The sequence below is a fragment of the Gymnoscopelus braueri genome, assembly GCF_963280865.1.
Source record: "Gymnoscopelus braueri genome assembly, chromosome: 1".
Lineage (NCBI taxonomy): Eukaryota > Metazoa > Chordata > Actinopteri > Myctophiformes > Myctophidae > Gymnoscopelus > Gymnoscopelus braueri.
Window position 1 is genome coordinate 64,637,037 of NC_137603.1, and position 13,994 is coordinate 64,651,030.

Genomic DNA, 13,994 nt, shown 5'->3' on the forward strand with positions numbered 1-13,994 from the left:
GAGCAATAAAAGAATATTCATGCTTATAGCCTATACTCTGCATAATGTCAGGGTAATAGCAGCATGATGTGCTTATAGTAGCCAATACATTTGTATTTCTCATTCGGAAAACATTAAAATTGACGTTGAGATTAAAGCATTAATCATTCGACATTTGGCTCTGTACTTTTTTTGCCACCAAACTTCTTAACCAAAAATAGCATATCTACAAGCTGTCGCAGCATGACGCATTGTCAGCTTGTAGATCGGCTATTTTCGGTGAATGTAGGTTACCCCGCAAAATAGGGATGCTGGTATAGCATAAAAAAAAGAAGAAAAAAAGAGAGAGAAACTGTTCTATCTCACATGGATTTGGCGGACCCCCTGTAGTAACTACGAGGACCCCCTAGGGCCTAGGGGTCCCGGACCCCCGTTTTTACATCATATCAGACGGCAATTTATTTTGTTAACGTCTATCTTGCCTGTCTAAGTGACTCTATAGGTAGCCTACATTATATTTTGCTTAATATAATGTAGACACTATGACGAACTCTTGTTTCCCCTAACCTAACTCCTTAAACTCGTTTAGTTATGTAGGTAATAAATAGCCGACATTTTGCAATTGTGTCATTGTTATCCAAGTTATTGCTTATTGCTAGTAAGTGGTGGAAAAAGTACTCAAACTTTTTTCTTAAGTAAAAGTATCAATACCGCAATACAGAAATACTCTGTCACAAGTAAATGTCCGGAATTCAAAATATACTTGAGTAAGAGTATCGGCATCAAAATGTACTTAAAGTACCAAAAGTAAAAGCACTCATTATGCAGAATGTCCCATTTCAAGTTTTCAAATGTTAACAATTCCTTTGAAAATAGCTAATCTACAAGCTCATTGTGAGCTTGTAGATCTGCTATTTTTAAATGGCTGAAATGTATATAGGGCTGAAGTGGTTAGTGTATGCTCTATAATAATAATCCAAATCTACAAAGTAACTTGTAGTTTTAGTTAAAGTTTTCAAATAATCGTAGTGGAGTAAAAGTATAATATTTGCCTCTGAGATGTAGTGGAGTAGAAGTAAAAGTACAGAATTTTGGGAATACCGCATGGCTAATTTGCATACGCGTAATATATTCACGATGATATGCAAATGAGCCATGCGGTCTTACTCTGCATGCTAGCCATGTCTTTGCTTAGCCTGGTAAACCCCCCCTCCCTCCGGAAATCTCATTTAGCAAGCTCTGTTACCGTCATGGATGAACTTCAACCAGGTGTTTGCACTTTTCCCTTACTGCTTCATTCATCTACATAAACGTTCATATTTCAATATAAAGGGCTGGCCATGGATGTTAGAATTATGTTCGGGCCCTCAGAATTACCCGTATCTTCCGTATTGTTCAATAAAAAGCATTTTAATCCGATTGGTGGCCATTTTCTCATAGAGTTATAAGGTATCAGAGTGCAATTCACCTTCCAACCGATAAGGTCGCGATGTTGAAAGCTTATGGAGAAAAATGGCCACCAATCGGATTCAAATGCTTTTTATTGAACAATACGGAATATACGGGTACTTTTGAGGAAACATACATAATTGCAACATCCGTGGCCTTGGGGTGAGCACTTTATATTTGAAATCTGAACGGGTTTACTCTATCAGCAGCGTGGTTTCTCTTGGGACACGGATTGGCTGTCTGTGGATTCGGGGAGGCACTGTAGCCTACCACAAACAGCAGATCGCAGCATGACGCGTTGTCAGCTTGTAGATCGGCTATTCTCAGTGAATGTACCCCCCGGATGCTGGTTATAGTGAAAAAAAAGAAAAGAATAATAAAAAAAGAGAGAGAAAATCTCAAATAGATTTGGCGGACCCCCTGTAGGCTACTGTAGTAACTATGAGGACCCCCTTATGAAGATCCCTGCTCTAGGTTAACATATGCTATGGTTTAAAACATATGTTTTAAACCATAGCATGTTACACTAATATAATGTTGATACCCTAACTCATAAACTCTTTTAGTTATGTAGTGATAAATAGCCTACATCATTGTGAGCTTGTAGATCTGCTATTTTCAAATGGCTGAAATGTATATAGGGATGAATTGGTACGTATGTTTTGTATAATAATCCAAATCTACAACTTAACTTAAGTTTTCAAATAATTGTAGTGGAGTACAAGTATAATATTTGCCTCTGAGATCAGATTTAGTGGAGTAGAAGTAAAAGTACTGAACATTGGAAATACTTGGAAAACAAACGCCAGCCATGGATCATATGACGGTCGTCTGTTACCGTCATGGATGAACTTCAACCTGGTGTTTGCACTTTCTCCCTTTTTGCTCCATACATCTATATACACGTTCAAATTTCAAAAATAAAGTGCTTAGCTCATGGCCACACATGTTACAATTATGTACGGGCCCTCAATAAGTACCCGTATTTTCCGTATTGTTCAATAAAAAGCCACCGATCGGATTAAAATATCCGATCGGTGGCCATTTTCTCATAGAGTTATAATGTACCAGAGTGCAATACACCTCCCAGCCGATAGGGTCACGTAGTTGAAAGCATATGAAGAAAATACGGGGAAAATGGCCACCAATCGGATTAAAATGCTTTTTATTTAACAATTCAGAATATTCGGGTACTTCTGAGGAAACGTACATAATTGTAAAATCCGTAGCCATGGGGTAAGCACTTTATATTTGGAATATGAACGTTCATGTAGATGTACGGACCAAAAAGGGAGAAAGTTTAAATACCAAGTTGAAGCTCATCCATGACGGTCACGATATGACAGTCATGTTTCAGGGCTATAAACTCGAGTCATACATGATCGGTTTCGCTGTTCTCAAATAGATTACCCACAATAAATAAAATACTGGAGCACAGCCTGGGTACTTTGAAGGCAGTAAGCTAATCAAAATAGAAAAGATTGTAACTTCCTCTTGCAATGAACAGCCAACTAATTTCCAAATGGACTGCAGGTTATGTAAAAAAAAAAACGAATACAATTACTAGATCATGATGTACCATGGAATGACAAAAGAACAAGCTGACAAAGTGTAAAAATCAATCAAATCAATCTTTATTTTTATTTAATCCTTTCTGTGCTGTTTCATGCTCCTCCTTCTTCCTCATCTAGGAATGGGGTCTGGGAGTTGGGGGAAATATTTAACTGGTCAGTGAAACAGTAAATCCAGCAGAGAATTAATGACCACAAGCAGTGAATGCAGGACCGTGATTGGCTGCCCAGAAGAGACAAAGAAGTTACTGCAGGCGCCACCGTGCCCCCAAGTACTCAAATGTTTTACTTAAGTATACTGCATTGTAGAAATACTCTGTTACAAGTAATAGTTCGGAATTCAGAATTTACTTCAGTAAAAGTACAAAAAGTATTGGTATCAAAATGTACTTAAAGTACCACAAGTAGAAAGTACTCATTATGCAGAATGCCCCATTTCACAAGTTTTCAAATGTATAAAATCTTTAGAAAATAGCAGATCTACAAGCTCACAATGCGTCGCATCGCGACGGATTGTGAGATTGTAGATCGGCTATTTTCAAATGGCCGAAATGTATATAGGGCTGTATGTTTTGTAATAATAATCAAAATCTACTACGTAACTAGTAACTAAAGTTTTCAAATAATTGTAAAAGTAAAGTATCTGCCTCTGAGATGTAGTGGAGTAGAAGTAAAAGTATTGAAAATTGGAACTGTAATGCCTCCCCCTGGCCAGCCAGGGTGCATGATGGAGGGGAAAGGAACTGGTTGGAATAACGCGTTCCTTCCACGCGCTACGTCTAACCAGGGAACCTCCCCCCTGTCGGGTGATAAGAAGCGGCCTGCTTGCTCCTCATGCATTGAAGGAGGCATGAGCTTCAGCTTGGGCTCTCCCTAGGTTGGCAGAGGGAGAGTAGTGCCCAGGATTACATAGGCAATTGGCACTGGGTGAAAAAATATGGGTTACAAAATCGTGGGATAAAAATTTTGAAAAAAAGAAAGAAAAAAAGAAAATTGGAAACACTCAAGTAAAGTAAAAATGTCTCAAAATTGTACTTAAGTACAGTACTTGAGTAAATGTACTTAGTTACTTTACACCACTGTTCACAAGGACAGTCTTTGTTGATCACTCTGCACTTTCTAAGGGTGGTTTCAGACTGGGTTCGTTTGAATCAAACCGGTCCCGAGTACGCTTGGCTGGCCAGCATTCACACTGGCCAAGATTCTAACGCACTCGAGACCATTTTCATTGAACAGTAATGGTAAATATGTGCCTCATGGGGGCGCTGTTGACTATGGGGCTTTGGGAGAGCGAATGTCATTCACAGAAGAAAAGTCACTCTAGAGTGAATAATAAAGTTTGACTGTGTTCCTGACGTTGTCTTGAGTTATAATAACAACAGATCAACAATACACAACCAAAGCAGTGTGTGCACTGGTCTTTGAAACCTCGAAATGTAACGTCGCCTGTTAATATGATATTGGCGTCACGGACGCATCCTTGGTGTGACGTCACGGACTTATCCTTGGTGTATCTATCCTTATAAATACGTTCGCCACACATGTGTTTTTTGTTTATCATTTTTCACGGCTCGCGCTACTCAAACACTAGCGGGATTATTATTTCTTGTCAACATTCAAGTAGAACTATGAGAAGGTATAACCCAGCTAAAATAATGTGTCATTATACAAAATATATAAATGATATATGATTAGCAGTCCACTTCCTTCTCTTGGAACGGATGGATTCACACTGCCGCGTTCCGTTCCCGACTCCGCAGCAATCGGACCCGAGACTACCTCCCAAGGTGGTTTCGGGTACGGTACGGTGATGCGTTACGGGGAACGGTTCGCTACGTTCACACTACCACAACATCTGCCATGTGGTCCGGGGTGCGCACCCGGGACCATAGTGTGAAAGCGCCCTTACATTCCACAAAGAACTCAAACGATGTTCTCCTCTCTGCAATATTTGACCTTGTAGATAAGAGCAGCAATATTTTACAAGCAGATTTAGGAGAGTTGTGTAAAGTTATTGTACAGCAGAGAGAGAGAGAGAGAGAGAGAGAGAGAGAGAGAGAGAGAGAGAGAGAGAGAGAGAGAGAGAGACACGGTGGGTGATGGTGGATGAGTCAGCATTTCATCATCTCCAGGAAGTCAACAACATCCCACACTAATTCATGTTGCTATCATCTTCCTCTTCCTCACCCATGTGGTGGAAAAAATACTCAAATGTTTTACTTAAGTAAAAGTATCAATACTGCAATGTAGAAATACTCTTGTTACAAGAAAAATTACTTGAGTAAAAGTACAACAGTATTGGTATCAAAAGGTACTAAAAGTACCAAAAGTAAAAGTACTAAAATGTTGAAAATAATCTGATCTACAAGCTCACAATACGACACTTTGTGAGCTTGTAGATCTGCTATTTTCTAAATATTATTTGACATTTTATACATTTGAAAACTTGCTAAACGTGACATTCTGCATAATGAGTACTTCTACTTTCGGTGCTTTAAGTATATTTTGATGCCAATACTCAAGTTCATTTTGAATTCCGGACTTTTACCTGTAATGGAATATTTCTACACTACACAGTATTGATACTTTTGCTTACATGTGAGTACTTTTTCCACCACGGATGGATGGATGGATGGATGGATGGAGAGTGAGGCACACTCATATAACATTAGGAATGTACGTAGCTTTGGTTTGGTTGCTTGCATGGAGTGAAACATTGTTAAATAAAAGGGTCAAATAATGTAATGGAAAATAAGCATTTGGTAAGGTATTGAAGTAGTAGTAGGAATGATGAATGGTACATTAAACCAACTCTCCACCTCATAGGATATTGCACCGCTTTCATTGATTTATTTGTCCCACCCTTTTTGATTCAGTCGTCCATACATGTACACTTTGCCTCACAATAACCTGGTTCAATATGAACCATGTCTGTGTTGGCAAAGTGGAACAAAACCAGTGTAATCTATGCATGTACACTGTCTGCTACTGTACAATGTATAGGCCTCTAATACGCATCAGTGATTTGATACACATTAGTGAACGTGAACATGCTCTCTGTCACTGTGTGTGTGTGTGTGTGTGTGTGTGTGTGTGTGTCTGTGTGTGTACGTGCGTGCGTGTGTGCGTGCGCGTGCGTGTGCGTGTGCGTGTGTGTGTGTGTGTGTGTGTGTGTGTGTGCGCGTGTGCCTGTGTGCTTTTTGCTGCCAATATGCAGGTCTACATATGAATGACAGGGTGCATTATGCATGATTTAACATAAAGAAGTGAGACCTCTCCACCCCCCCTCTCCCCCCCTCTCTCTCTCTCTCTCTCTCTCTCTCTCTCTCTCTCTCTCTCTCTCTCTCTCTCTCTCTCTCTCTCTCTCTCTCTGTATGAGAGCATTGCCCTCCTTTGCAGTCTATTGTTATTGGCAGGGGTGGAAAAAGTACTCAAATGTTTTACTTAAGTAAAAGTATCAATACTGCAATGTAGAAGTACTCTGGTATCACAACACCACTAAGGCCTTAAAAACAAGGCTCCAGACATCCCAAAACAAACTGGTAAGGCTACTTCTTGGCCTCAATCATACAGCCCATCTAACCCCTGCTCATTTTGCTAGGGTTGGATGGCTCAGGGTTGAGGACAGAGTACAGCAACTTGCTATGGGCCTGGTCTACAAGATTCGACACAACATTGGGATCCCCCTGTATTTGTCAAAATACTTCCAAAACGTTAATGAAGTCAACAATCATAACACCAGAGGCAGCTCCAACTGACCAGATTTGGCACAAGCAAGGGAATTAACTCTTTCTCATGCTATACAACAAAAATGTGGAATGCCCTACCCAAAGGAGTAAAGGAGTGTAAAAACCCTACTCACTTTCAAAACTGCCCTGAAGAATCACCTTCAGGAGGCTGCAATTCCAAACTGGCCCCTGTCAAAGTCCCCCCCCCCCTCCCCTTCTCCTAAAACTGTCTATTGTACATATTTCTTGTTTTTCATACCAGTAACCTGTAAGCTGATTGTATGACGTTCTGCATAGTAGTGTATATTTGTATGTCTTCTTAAATGTCATCATGATTTGAGTGCACGGGATCTCATTTTAAATAAGCCATTGTGCTTTTATGAGCTATCCAGTTTAGAGGACCTTGTATTGTGAATTGTACTTCCATGTACTGTTTCCATGTCTTTCTAAATAAAGTATTCAATCAATCAATCAATCTGTAAAAGTAAAGTAAAAGTCAGAATAAAAAATTGACTTGAGTAAAAGTACAAACGTGTTGGTATCAAAATGTACTTAAAGTACCAAAAGTAAAAGTACTAAAATGTTTGAAATTAGCAGATCTTCAAGCTCCCAATGCGTCGCGGCGCGTTGGGAGCTTGTAGATCGGCTATTTTCAAATAGCCTATGTATAGAATAGGGCTAAAGTGGTTAATGTATGTTTTCTAATATTTTATATCTGCAAAGTAATTAGTAACTAAAGTTTTCAAATATTTGTAGTGGAGTAAAAGTACAATATTTGCCTCGGAGATGTAGTGGAGTAGAAGTAAGACATAGACAATTGGAAATACTCCAGTAAAGTAAAAGTACCTCAAAATTGTACTTAAGTACAGTACTTGAGTAAATGTACTCAGTTACTTTGCACCACTGGTTATTTGAATAGCTATCTAAGGGGAGCGACTTTGGCTCCTTGATCTTATCTATACTGTAGCGGCTGCCATTTTGTTATCATACAGCAGTGGGAGATACCCCATGGGAACACTAACAATGTTAGTGTTATTACACTAACATTGAAGGCTGGAAAGGAGGTGCAGAGCGGCAGTTAACCCATTAAGACCGGGAAATAATCTGTGTCATTTTAAAGGGACTACACCATGAATTTAAAAAATAATAATAATATTTAATATCATATTGTTTATGTCCCTGACACGTTTTTCAAAAGGTTTGAGCCTAAATCAAGCCTCAGATATCCTACTCATTCCAACTAACTTCTCTCTGGCTTATTAAGCACTTTCACCTGCAATACCACATTATCCTGTTTGGCATGGGCGCTATTGAGCCAGTTTGTATGCATGGTATCTCCTGGTTCTGTGTGGAAAAAGTAAAAAAACTGGGGGGTTGGGAACTGAAAAACGGGAGGGATTGTACCCTGACGTGACGTCTGCACGTCAGGGACCAAATCAGTTTGGCCTGTTTTGAGAACAATTTACAGAAAACCCCAGATTTGCTGTGAAAGAGTGTTCAAACTGGGGTATTTTGGGGGATAGAAGAGTTAGGGGAGACCAAAAACACACAAAAAAGAAGAAAAAGTAAAAATTCATGGTGTAGTCCCTTTAAGATATCTTTGGCTATTCAAAAATAGCAGATCTGCAAGCTCATGAGCTTGTAGATCAGATATATATATTTTTTTATCGTGAAAATTTGTGCAAATATTTTAATATACATGTATATGTTTTCCGGTCGGATGACGTCATTTTCGCGGGAAAGACGCCCCCTGTCCACTTTCAATAGAAAATATGTGTATAAAAGGCTTTCGGGGGTGAAATTCATGGAATGGGTGGAATGGGTTATACGGAAACATTTGCCACTCATAAAATATTTAAAATTTAACCTTAGTTTTTTGAAAAAGTAAATTACTTACTCTCCCCCGCATCTCAAAATATTTGGTTCCAGGGATCCCCCAGAAGCAAAGATTTGAATTAAAAATTTTCACATTTTGATGCCAATCCTTTTTTACTTTTACTCAAGTAACATTTTGAGCACAGGCCTTGTACTTGTAACAGAGTATTTTATATTGTGGTATTGCTACTTTTACTTAAATAAAATATCTGAGTACTTCTTCCACCACTGGATTCAACACAGGTATTGGGACAATCAGATAAAGGTCAGTCCCATAATCATAATTCTGTTATCATAATCCAAACCATAATCATAATTCATAATTCATAACAATAGGTGTACTGCCTGTCTCAACGGTCCTGCAGATTCCTCCTCTACAACATCAGGAGGATTCTCCCCTTCCACACTGAGAAGGCAGCCCAGGTGCTCATCCAGGCTCTTGTCATCTCCCGCCTGGACTACTTCAACTCCCTTCTTGCTGGTGCCCCGGCGTCTGCCATCAGACCTCTGGAGCTTGTTCAGAAAGCTGTGGCTCGTCTGGTGTTCAACTTCCCCAAGTTCTCCCACAAAACCATCCTTCTACGTTCTCTACACTGGCTCCCCATATAGCGGCTCGCATCCAGTTTAAAACCCTGGTGCTAGCCTATAGGGCAGTGAAAGGAACAGCTCCTTCCTACCGCCAGGCTATGGTCAAGGCTTACACCCCTGCCCGACCACTTTGGTCTGCCGCCTCGGGGCGACTGATTGCGTCGTCGCTCAAGGGTCCTTCTGGCCGATCTACAGCGTCACAGCTTTTTTCTGTTTTGGCCCCACAGTGGTGGAATGAACTCCCCACTGATGTCATGACATGACAGAGTCACTGCCCATCTTTCGCCGCAGGCTGAAAACCCACCTCTTCAGGAAACACTACCCTGACCCTTCCTCTTTGCCTGGCCTACTTGTTATCAATTAGTTGTACAAGCTCTTGTCTTATTGGATCTTGTTTATTCAATACACTTATTTGTTTTAGCTCTTGCTCATTTAGATTTTCCTATTTTGTCTCATCTGTTTATGAAAGTAGGTAGCTGATATATTGCACTTTTACTTTAGCGCTAGGTTTACTCTTAGTTGCTTGTTTTAGAAGAGAATGCACTTAATACTTCTGGTGATTAGTAGTTTTGTTCCCTACCTATGTTGAATGCACTTATTGTAAGTCGCTTTGGATAAAAGCGTCTGCTAAATCAAATGACTGTAATGTAATGTAATGTAATGTAATGTAATGTAATGTAATGTCTCAATAAAGAAAAACACAAAAAAGGCAGTAAAATGCTCCCTCTCTACAAAACTGAACATAATTGCATAAATGCTGCAATTTTGTTCTGCCTCAAGGCTGGACTGATATCGAGTACCGGATGAGTGTGACCGCGGATACAACTGTGTTTTCCACTGTTTAGTCTCAGCTCTTTGAAGAGGATGAAAAGCACACAACACATACTTATATATGGAACATATTTATGTGTTAAGTCACACTTTTCACTGTTGTCTTTATTGTTGCACTGCTCCCAAAAGGAAAGTGTTTAGAAAACGTAACAAGATAAACTATGGCACCAAGAGAGTCCATCTTGGGGAATGTTTTTTGAAGGGAAAACAGCTCTTGATATATTATTAAACACACAGGCATAAGCTGAGGTGTTACAGTATTTAGCAGTGAGTCTCTGTCGGGGGAACATAGAAAAACACCAGAGAGCAATTATGATGTAATTATGAATCATGTAGTGTTTTTCTTTACCAGTTGGTAATCAGTCTGTGTCAGAGCTTATCTTGATGCTGCTTGCTTGCAGGTGGTGGACTGCAAAAAAATACTGCCCAGAGATAAGTTCAGACCTTGGGTTTGCAAAACAGTAGCGTTGACCTCTCTTGTGAACGGTGACATTTGGTGTGGATTGAAGGGCAGTGAGTTGCAGCATGCTGTCATTAATAGTAGATGGGAGCTGTCCTGGCTTCCTCCTCGTCTCATTAGCCACAATAACAGTAATCTCTAAAGAACAGATTCAGAGCTACGCTACTGAATCTGTCGAGAGCCCCGTTCAGAACGTGTGTTCGTTAGCTTACAAGTGGGCGTGCCTTCAGATCAGGAAGCAGGCAGCACTTTACCCAATCAAATGTAGTGGGCGGGATTTACTGTCTGTGCGCTCCCTTCCCACTGAAAACAAACCGAAACTCATTTAACAATAGCGTCCTTGGAGCAGACAAAACCACGGAAAGATATTCACATTTTAATTTCCTCTTTCATCATAGAAACAAGTGGGCTTATAACCAAAAGATCCATGTTCTCTGGGAGAAGTGGTGTTAGTGTTCCGTGTAGAAATATTGTTAGTGGGAATGAAAACATAAGCCTACCACCGGAAGTGGCGCGCTGCGGGCAGACCAAAACCCCGGTTTCCTTGCGCACGGGTGCTCCATTCTGCTCGTCCCAGAGCCAAGTGAAAGAGTAAAAAACAGCAGAGGGCGCTGTTTTTCCTTTTTTATTTGGCGATGGGTTCCCAGATTGCAATAACAGTGACAGAGGGACTCTGATCAGACTCTCCAGTCAAAGCAGAATAAACTCTGAGTTACAGTGGAAGCAGTACTAATCCGATCTCTTGTTACACACCAACTCATTCATCATTCATTCATTCATTCATTCATTCATTCATTCCAGAGCCATGGATCTAAGTATTTAGGTTATAACACGTTTTGACACTATGAAAACCAACTTTGGTTCATTCAATTCAATATACTGTGACACGCACGCAGATATTATGTGCATTTATAGTTACATTTTCATCTGCATAGATCATTTCCTGAAACGGAGCAAATGCTAAACAACACATGAACTTCATTGTCACTTTGCAGTTCGTTAAGCATATACGCCTGGATAAACATTATAGATGACAGTGCATTAGGCTCTGATTGGCAAGCAGAATAATGACAAGCTGACGTTGTGATGAAAGTGAAGGCACTGCGCCTTTACACCTATCGTTGTTGTACCCTTCAAGAGGGGACAAGAGGGGACATCTCTGTGTGTACACAGTACTTGTTGCTATATATAGACAGTATTATAGCAATATTAAAGAGGTGGTGCCATGTTTTTGCACTTTTTCTGTTTTTCATGTGATTATGTAGCTTGATACAATAAAAAAAAATCTAATAATGGTCTAATAATTTTCTGAAAACATGCTCTACCAAACGGGTTGTTTGTCACTTTATGGTAAGTAGTGAAGCTAAACTAAAGTAATTAAAATGTACTATTTGCTATGGATAAATAGGGCTTTTGCTAATTCAGTGTTGTTAATATAATACATATAATGTTATTTCATTATATTTATGTATTAGTATGATTTTATTCCTATCTAAAAAAACATGCTCAACCAAATGGTTGAATTGTCATTTAATGGTAAAGGTTAGCGGTGCTGAAATAAAAAATGGACTATTTTGATGATCTGTGTGATGAAGAAGATGACCAAACAGATGATGCTGATCAACTCTCACAAGCAGAAGAGACTGGGAACATAATGGGAGACATATTTCTCAGTGAATGCATATAAATCAATGTATATGCATGAAACTTTTACCATTACCATAAAGTTACATCTCAACCGTTTGGTAGAGGCCTATATTTGGAAAACTGTTGGGTCTGTTAAAGAAATTATAATTGATAGTTGTTACTATTGCCCCAAATAAATGAAAAATGCAAAGAAATAATTTTTCCAATGCTTTTTTCTTGGGGTGACCTTTAAAGGGTTAATGCACTGGTGGGTGTGTCTACATAAAAACAACATTTTGACACTTACTGTACACTTTTTTTTGTTGAAAAAAATCCTTACATAATAATAATACCTTATGATCAGGTTTTAGGGTTGAAAAATATCATGGCACTCCATCTTTAATATTCTAAATATTAACCCATTAAGACCGGGAAAGCATCTGCCATTTTAGATTTTAACCACTTTAACCATTATCTTATACTTTGGCTATTCAAAAATAGCAGATATACAAGCTCATAGATCTGCATTTTTTTTGGCAAATCTTTGAATATAGGCTATATATTTTTTTTAAGCAAACATTTGTAACTCAAATCTTTTCTTCTACAAAAGTCTTCTAAATCCTAACAGTTTTTTGAAAAAACGTATGGTGCTATAATCAGTGGTGTTCAAACTTTTTCATTTCAAGGACCCCCAAAATTATATGCATTTGGCCGCCGACCCCCATCTCAAAACATGTTGTTCCAGGGACCCCCAGAAGCAAAGATTTGAGTGAAATTTGTCAAAAATAGCAGATCTACAAGCTCAGATAGCAGATCTGCGGCACTCGGTGCCACACTATGAGCTTGTATATCTGCTATTTTTTTAATAGCCAAAGTAGAAAATAATAGTTAAAGTGGTTTCACATTCAAATTTGGATTAAACATACCAATCAGAAACTTAAACACAAACACATCCTTCATATGGATGACAGACAGTGTTATGTTCAAACCACAGTCTGCAGGGTGCACATGGACTGGATCAGTCTGTCTGGACTGTTTGGTGATTCTATCTAAACGTTTGGTCACAACAGCTGTGTCTGGTTTAGTAAATAATAATCACAGTCTGGCGTCTCTTGGGATGCGCTTTTCTCATCTAGTCAATGATGTTTTTAAATGGGAGAGTGATTGGTTGTAACGAGTTCAAAATGGAGTTTACAAAATGTGCTTTGCTCTAATTGTGTCCAAATAGGGCGGCAACTATTTTGATTTTCTAGCGATTATTCGATTGATTGCTTCTTTGATTAATCAAATAGTTATGAAGCACTTAAAACATATTTTATATGTATTTCTATATAGGCATATAAATATAAATCAATTAACCAATTAAACTATAACTTAATTTCTTAAATGATAAATTATAGATAATATCACCACAATGTGTCTGTCTGTCCTCCACTTAGTGTGCCTGTCTGTCTGTCTGTCTGTCTGTCTGTCTGTCTGTCTGTCTGTCTATACGTTTGTCCTCCATGTGTGTGTGTGTGTGTGTGTGTGTGTGTGTGTGTGTGTGTGTGTGTGTGTGTGTGTGTATGTGCGTGCGTGCGTGCGTGCGTGCGTGCGTGTGTGTGTGCGTGCGTGCGTGCGTGTGTGTGTGTGTGTGTGTGTGTGTGTGCGCGTGTGTGCGTGTGTGTGTGTGTGTGTGTGTGTGTGTGTGTGTGTGTGTGTGTGTGTGTGTGTGTGTGTCCTCCACACAGTGTGTCTTACAAGAGCAGGGACCCCAGGAGGAGGTGCTGTTGTCCTGATAACTAATAAGGGAGCATGGGGACAGAGAGAGAGAGAGAGAGAGAGAGAGAGAGAGAGAGAGAGAGAGAAACAGAGAGACGCTTTAGAGTAGCGCTGTGAGGAGGTAGC